This window comes from Drosophila gunungcola, unplaced genomic scaffold (assembly GCF_025200985.1).
Source record: "Drosophila gunungcola strain Sukarami unplaced genomic scaffold, Dgunungcola_SK_2 000001F, whole genome shotgun sequence".
Taxonomy (NCBI): Eukaryota; Metazoa; Arthropoda; class Insecta; order Diptera; family Drosophilidae; genus Drosophila; species Drosophila gunungcola.
This window is the reverse complement of record NW_026453197.1, coordinates 13,183,117-13,189,671: the sequence shown is the minus strand read 5'-3', so window position 1 is coordinate 13,189,671 and position 6,555 is coordinate 13,183,117. Positions and strand designations below refer to the sequence as shown.

The 6,555-nt window shown below is 36.6% G+C and overlaps 3 non-coding genes across 3 annotated transcripts; 2 read left to right on the top strand and 1 right to left on the bottom strand.

Moving 5' to 3' along the window:
- Positions 1-1,189: 1,189 nt before the first annotated feature.
- LOC128263578 (U4 spliceosomal RNA) lies at positions 1,190-1,329 on the top strand. Its single transcript, XR_008268446.1, has one exon. It is a non-coding gene; the product is annotated as a U4 spliceosomal RNA (small nuclear RNA).
- A 1,115-nt stretch (positions 1,330-2,444) lies between these two features.
- LOC128263580 (U5 spliceosomal RNA) lies at positions 2,445-2,568 on the bottom strand. Its single transcript, XR_008268448.1, has one exon. It is a non-coding gene; the product is annotated as a U5 spliceosomal RNA (small nuclear RNA).
- Positions 2,569-3,660: 1,092 nt separating this feature from the next.
- LOC128263594 (U2 spliceosomal RNA) lies at positions 3,661-3,857 on the top strand. The gene has a single exon (XR_008268462.1). It is a non-coding gene; the product is annotated as a U2 spliceosomal RNA (small nuclear RNA).
- Positions 3,858-6,555: the final 2,698 nt, after the last annotated feature.

Here is a 6,555-nt window from a genome sequence, read left to right as displayed (position 1 = left end):
TGCCGGCACGTAGATGGAAATGCTGCGAGTCCTTTGAGTCCTGCGAGAGCGGCGCCTGCGCCTTCGACTTGTTTTGCTCTCCCCCAATGTCAATGTCGCGCTCTCTTAGCCTGGCCGCTTTCCTGGCTCTCTTTTTGGCCAAGTCACGTGCTGCCATTGAAGGAATTTCACTGCCGGCTGGGTCGTAAAGGAGAGAAGCCGGAAAAGATGGGGGCACGGGCTTTGGCTTGGCTTGGCTTTGGCACTACCACTTCTCTTAACACTCAGCCAGGACGCCAGGACAATGTGACGCATTTGTCATGAAACGGATTTCCGGTATTGTCGTCGCTGTCTCTGGATACCACTACCCACCCATCCACATCCCCACTTGGCTTTCCCTAGGAAAACTTGTTCAATTTTTTATGACAAAGCCGTGGAGGAGCAAAGAACGATGGAAAGTCGCAAAGAAAAAAGAAAAAAGTTTGTCGTGCCCGGCCGCAAAAGTGGCTATTTAGCATTTTAGAGTAGGCGAACATGACCTCAAGGAACCTTGTGCCCCCCATTCACCGCACTTCTCTGATTCATTGCCATTTGGGCCTCTGAATTTTTCATTAATTGTATTTAGAATGGTTCGCCGAAAAAACAAGAACAAGTGGAAATTTAAATGAGCAAATTGTGAAATAATTTTGGGTAATGGGTATCATTTTAAAGGCATTAAGATTACAATTAAAAGCTTATTTAAACTTAAATGTAAATGCAAAAGGTTAAATTGCTATTAACCTATTTAAAAAAAAATGCCTTTTTATAACAAAAAGGAATTATACTGATATATGTCTTGTGTTTAAATATAATAAGTATTTGACAAATATAATTAAATATAAATATTATACAATATCTTCAATTCCAAAATTATTTTATTTAATTTGAATAAATGTATCTGCCAAAATAATGTTTTTAACTGCATAGGATATATTTTACAGTACATGCAAAAGAACTCATAGGTTGTTTTCCCCGCTCTGAAAATACACCCTTAAAATGCATTCCTTTTGTTTTCGAAACAGTAGGTAAAAACTACTACTCAGGTTGGGTGTCCTTGAAAAGTATGCAACATTGCCCTATTTCACAATGCACCCTTTGCTATTTGCTTATAATTCCCAACTAGTTCTATCCTCTTTCGAGTGGTATAGGGATTGAATCGGTGTTAAAAGTTATCTTTGCGCAGAGGCGATATCGTAACCAATGAAGTTCTACTGAGGTGCGATTATTGCTAGTTGAAAACTTTAACCAATACCCCGCCATGGGGACGTGAAATACCGTCCACTACGGCAATTTTTGGGAGCCCGAGAGGGCCATTAATAATACATTAAAATATTAGTTTAATATACCCCTAAATGTAGAGTAGTTGAGCTCAGCATAATCTTGTCTTCCAGAGCTGTCCTTAAAATGTGTTAACCCGACACTAAAGGCAAATCTTGATGAGTCATAATCATTAAATGACCATATAACTAAGATACTTTGGATTAACTAAGTTCATTTTAAGAAGGACATGAAACCCACACAAATGGCAAATCATTGTGTAATTTGGCTCCAACCATTTATTTCAGGCCAAGCAAAGCCAGGGAAAAGGGTTCATGGACATTAGACAAATTAAACTTAATGTTAACTCCCATTTATAGCCTACTTCAGCCAAATTACAACAACCATTCCTGTGCATACCAATAATGCCTGTTGGTGTGTGAATGCGGGAAAATTTTCCAAATGTTCCTGACCGAAAATTACTGTCGCAATTTATGTTTATGTGACTGGAAACTTTTTCCTCCGGTTAGATTTTTGTGTTTTTATAGTTCAAGTTCGACAGGGGAAGGAAACCAGATAAACGGAAACCTTTAACTTCTATGTAAATTTACTACTTGGTTAGTTTTGGCTTTCGAAAAACTTCAACCGAGCCTTTTTGGTTTTTCCCTTAGCCAATTTAGAATTCAGATTTTCCGAGGCGTAACGTCGTTTTAACTCTAGAGACTGACGGCTGGCTTCTTTTCCTTTTTATGAACTAAGCAAATGTAATTCCGAAGCGACCCATGACCCCGAACATATTTCATCTTTTACGCTTAGTAGGCTAAGGCCTACTTTTTTGTCAATGCCGAGCATGTAGCACTGATTTGGATTGTTGGCCTTTTCTTGGATCGCCTCAATTTATGCGTTATTTATGCAAAACAATCCCGCATTGATGAAGATGCTTTCAAATAAAGCAGGGACCGACGATGAGTCCTGGGAAAAGCCAAGGAAGAGATAAAATAATTCAATTAAAATTTATGGGATTGGCAACAAGGAAGGTGTGTGCGAGCGTTCTGTTTTTGATACCATCTTTATTTGAAAGCAATTCCGTTTTTTTTTATTGAAAAGAAAATAAACAGTGTGCAAATACCCTTTCTAGCTATTGTTTTAAAATTTATTATTAATGCGCCCGGCAACTTAAGTCGCCAGGCCTTGCTAAAAATTCAGTTTAGACTCATTAGAGTGCTCCTCTCCACGGAAATCTTTAGTAAAAGGCGAAAGATTTATTCGACAATTGAAGAGAAACCAGAGTGATTGTACACCACGAAATATTCTGCCTCTACATTAAATATTGGCTAGAAATGGTTGAGAATTATTAGGGTTACTATTCACAATGTGTTGAAACTGAACAGTCAATTCACTGTTAGCTACCTGAAATAGCTGCGAAAAGGGAGGAAGTTAAATTTTACAGCTGCCACAGGTATAGTCGAGTAGTAGACTATATATATATATATATATATGTAAACTAGATTCCTTAAACTTTAAAAATCGAATATTCCCATATGTACACATACCATGTTAAAAAATCATGCCGATCGGACAACTATATATTTTTGCTGCCATAGGAACGATCTGGTAAAATAAGATAAATTTGGTTGTTTTCTAAGAATTATGAGTATTTAGTTTCCGAAAACATATACCGATCCATTCCTAGACTGCAAGGGTATTAAAACTTCGGCTTGTCGAATTTAGTTAATTTTATTAACAGTTAGTTTAAGCCAAATCGTAAAAGAAGGTATTGCATTTTAAAGTAAAATTGGAGTGAAGTATAAATAGGGTTAATAACTTTAGTTTTGGTTATCATATCGTAAAATTATATTTCGTTTCGCTGTGAATCAACCTATTTAAAACTAAGAACTCTATTAGAGGCACTTAATCAATATATTTCAAATTTAGAACTTTATTAGAGGAACTTAAACGTTTTTCACGATGAGGACTTATTTACTGATACTTGTTTTGGCCTTACTAATTTCAATACAAGCTATAAATGTACCTAGAGGTCGTAAAAGGTGCGGCACTTGGAGAGATAATTGTTATATTAACAGCCAGGGGATTTGTGTGAGTGCAAGCGGAGGACCATGTGGTTTTGACATTTTTATAAGAGAGTATAAATGATTCAAGCTGCAAAATAAAAATAATTAAACAAACAATTATATTGTTCTATTACTGTTGTCGACCAATTTGCGTTTGTTTTGGTGACAATAAATTAAATGTTAAAGAATGCTGAAAACATCCCCCAAAGTATACAGCAGTATTTTTGTATTTTTTCACCATTTGAAACGTTATAATTCACAACTGGTTCTGGCTTTATTCAAATGATTTTCTTTGGTTTGTGCTGCTATAGTTATCGCTTCTCGGCCTTATGGCTAAGATCAAAGTGTAGTATCTGTTCTTATCAGCTTAACATCTGATAGTTCCTCCATTGGAGGACAACAAATGTTAAACTGATTTTTGGAATCAGACGGAGTGCTAGGGGCTTGCTCCACCTCTGTCAGCGGGTTGGCCCGGTATTGCAGTACCGCCGGGATTTCGGCCCAACTGATTGATAAATGCAAATATAAGAAGGAAAACGGAACTATTAAGTTGTGAAATTCTGCTGTTCATAGTTGAAGTCAATTTCTATGTTGTATGCAAATTGTCTGCGAGAACAGATTTGTTTTAGCTGACATCACAACTGTGCTGTGATTTTGTTCTATTTTGGCGGGGCGGTGTAAGGGAAAATATTTTGCCGCACTCCGTTTGCAATTGTTAAGCTAAGTTAAATTAAATGGGTTTTATTGTTTGACTGACAGTAGTATACTGATTGCCTAAAGTTTAAAGCTTAAGTTCTTACTGACACTGACACCGATACTTTTTACTTTGCAAATATTAAAAGACATAAGTTAGAGAATAAACAAATTTATTGGATATACAATTTTATTTTTTCCAAACCAGTAGGACATTACCATTAATAAGTGTCTAAGTAAGTGCTTAAAAAGAGTTCACGTTCTTGTTTTAGTCATAATTTTTTATAAATTGTAATTTGTTAAAACGTTCTATCAGTACGCAGTACCGCCAGAATTTCGGCCCAACTGATTGATAAATTGTACTACTTGTGGAAGACATTTTCCTCAATTGAGTTGGGAAGTCCTTGCTGTTCATCATTGAAACCAATTCCTGTTAAACATGCAAATTCAAAGGATGTCTGTCAGGATAGTTTCCTGCTGACATTGCAAAGTGTCCTTGGCCTTGCTCTGTTTTGGCTACTTTTGGGCGGAGACAAGCTGCTTTTCAGTTTCAGTCTGTCGAAAATTGTTTTCCCGTTCGTCGTTGTCAAGTGATTTGGAAAATTGAATTGATTAATTGTTTTGTCAAATGTCGCCACTTGTCCTTGCTTGTGGACTGCGGATGGCTGGTTTAGCTGAATTGATTGCCCCCAATCTGAAAGTTCAAGAATCGAAATACTTTTTATTGCCAGCCGTAAGTTTTTTCCGCAACTAGTTAACTTTGACTTAAGATTAAGTCTGAGTACGGCTAGATTGTGGCCTTGAAGAGCTCTTTTAGTGGGCAACAAATGAGTGAATTCTTTATAATATGTTTTTATTCAATGTAAGGTTGAAAACAGTAAGAAACGCGTACAAAGAATAGGTTTTCAAACCAATCCAAAATAAGAAATGTAATTTAAGGAGGAATTCATTATAAATTGATTAAAAACATTGCAATGATTTTCAGCCCAACATACATTTGATAAATAATGAGTAAATGAACTTTTACGAGTATTTCCTAGCAGTCGCCATCTATGAGTGAGACCAAACTGAAAAATTCCCCTTTGTGAGCGGCAGTAATTTCCCAGCATGGGACAACAAAGGACAAGGTTTGAGTCCTTACTATACCAATATTTACTTTACTTTAAAAATTTTTCTCTCGCTTTTCCTGTAAAGGACGAATACAGGGAAAGTAGGAAAACTTACTAAAATGTATCCCAACGTTGGTACTTAAGCTCAGGTCACAACCGCGAAGCTAAGTTTGAGTTATTTCTTACAGCAAGAATCGTTTTATACTCCAGCAGTTTTATTCTTCACTTAAGTCTATTTAAAATTTGATTGGAATCTTATAGGAATTTGTTTGGACTACAGTGTAGTTTTATAAATAGATCCAATCATTTCATCTTGAGTTGCAGTTAGAAAGTGTCTTTTTAACAAAAGGGTTAAAACTACGATCTGACCATAGGGCCAAGTGTTATTTTTTTTAAGGGAAATACCACATTGCACCAATCCACTACATGCCACCTCTGCCACAGGTATTTTGGTAAAGGCAGTTTACTTGTTGAATTTAAACTGATGATACGATTTATGCAACTTATGTCACTATTGACTGAAAGAAAACTTATTACAAAGCTAATGAGGCTAAGGATTAATAAGGATTAGTAAAACATATTAAATATACTTATAGCGTACTTCCTAGATACATAACAAATTTAAAGGACTTACGCAGTGTAGATTGAATGCGTAATTAAAAGCCAACATTTAAAAAGAGTTGCAACTCTCTGAGTTTGGCCTTTACCTAGTGTTATCACCGCCCATTTTCAATTTCTTTCATCGTTTCCGGCTTTTCTGTTCTTTGCGAGGCTTTCTATCTGCGTTTTGCATAAATTTTCACTTTGTTTTTATCAAAGTCTGTCCTTAATTCTTCTACCCCTCGTTTTTTTAACTTGGCTTTTGTTTTGTCCATGTGCCTGAGATTTTTCTATTGAGATAATATTTTGTTGTCGCCGTTGCCTTGTTTTTTAATCCTTTACCCATTGACTGCGACAACGAAGGACCTTTTTTTGTTGTTTGTGTTGTCCTGCGTCCTGGTTGACTGCATACACGCGACGCGACGCGACGCGACTCGACGGACATTTTATAGTTATTGCTCCGAAATTCCCTAGATGGTTTCATCCATTTTCTATGTCGTTTTGGCTTTATTTTGTTTGAATGAATGTGCAGGTCCGTGCTATGGAAATTGGGGCTCTATTGTTTTATAGTCGCAACGGGGAGTTATCAGTGCATAGACATAGACACATGATGAACAAGTTATGGAGAAATGGGAGGGCAAAAGACTGAGAAGGGTGGAAAACAAAAATCATTTAAGGCTGTCTTTCTTCGGTTTTATGGAGGGCTTTTACTCGTGTATGGGACTAATCAAATTGGAGCTAAAAAAAGAATGAGATCTTAAAATTGCTGATTGGAAATGGGCAGGCCAAAAAGCCACACGAAGAGG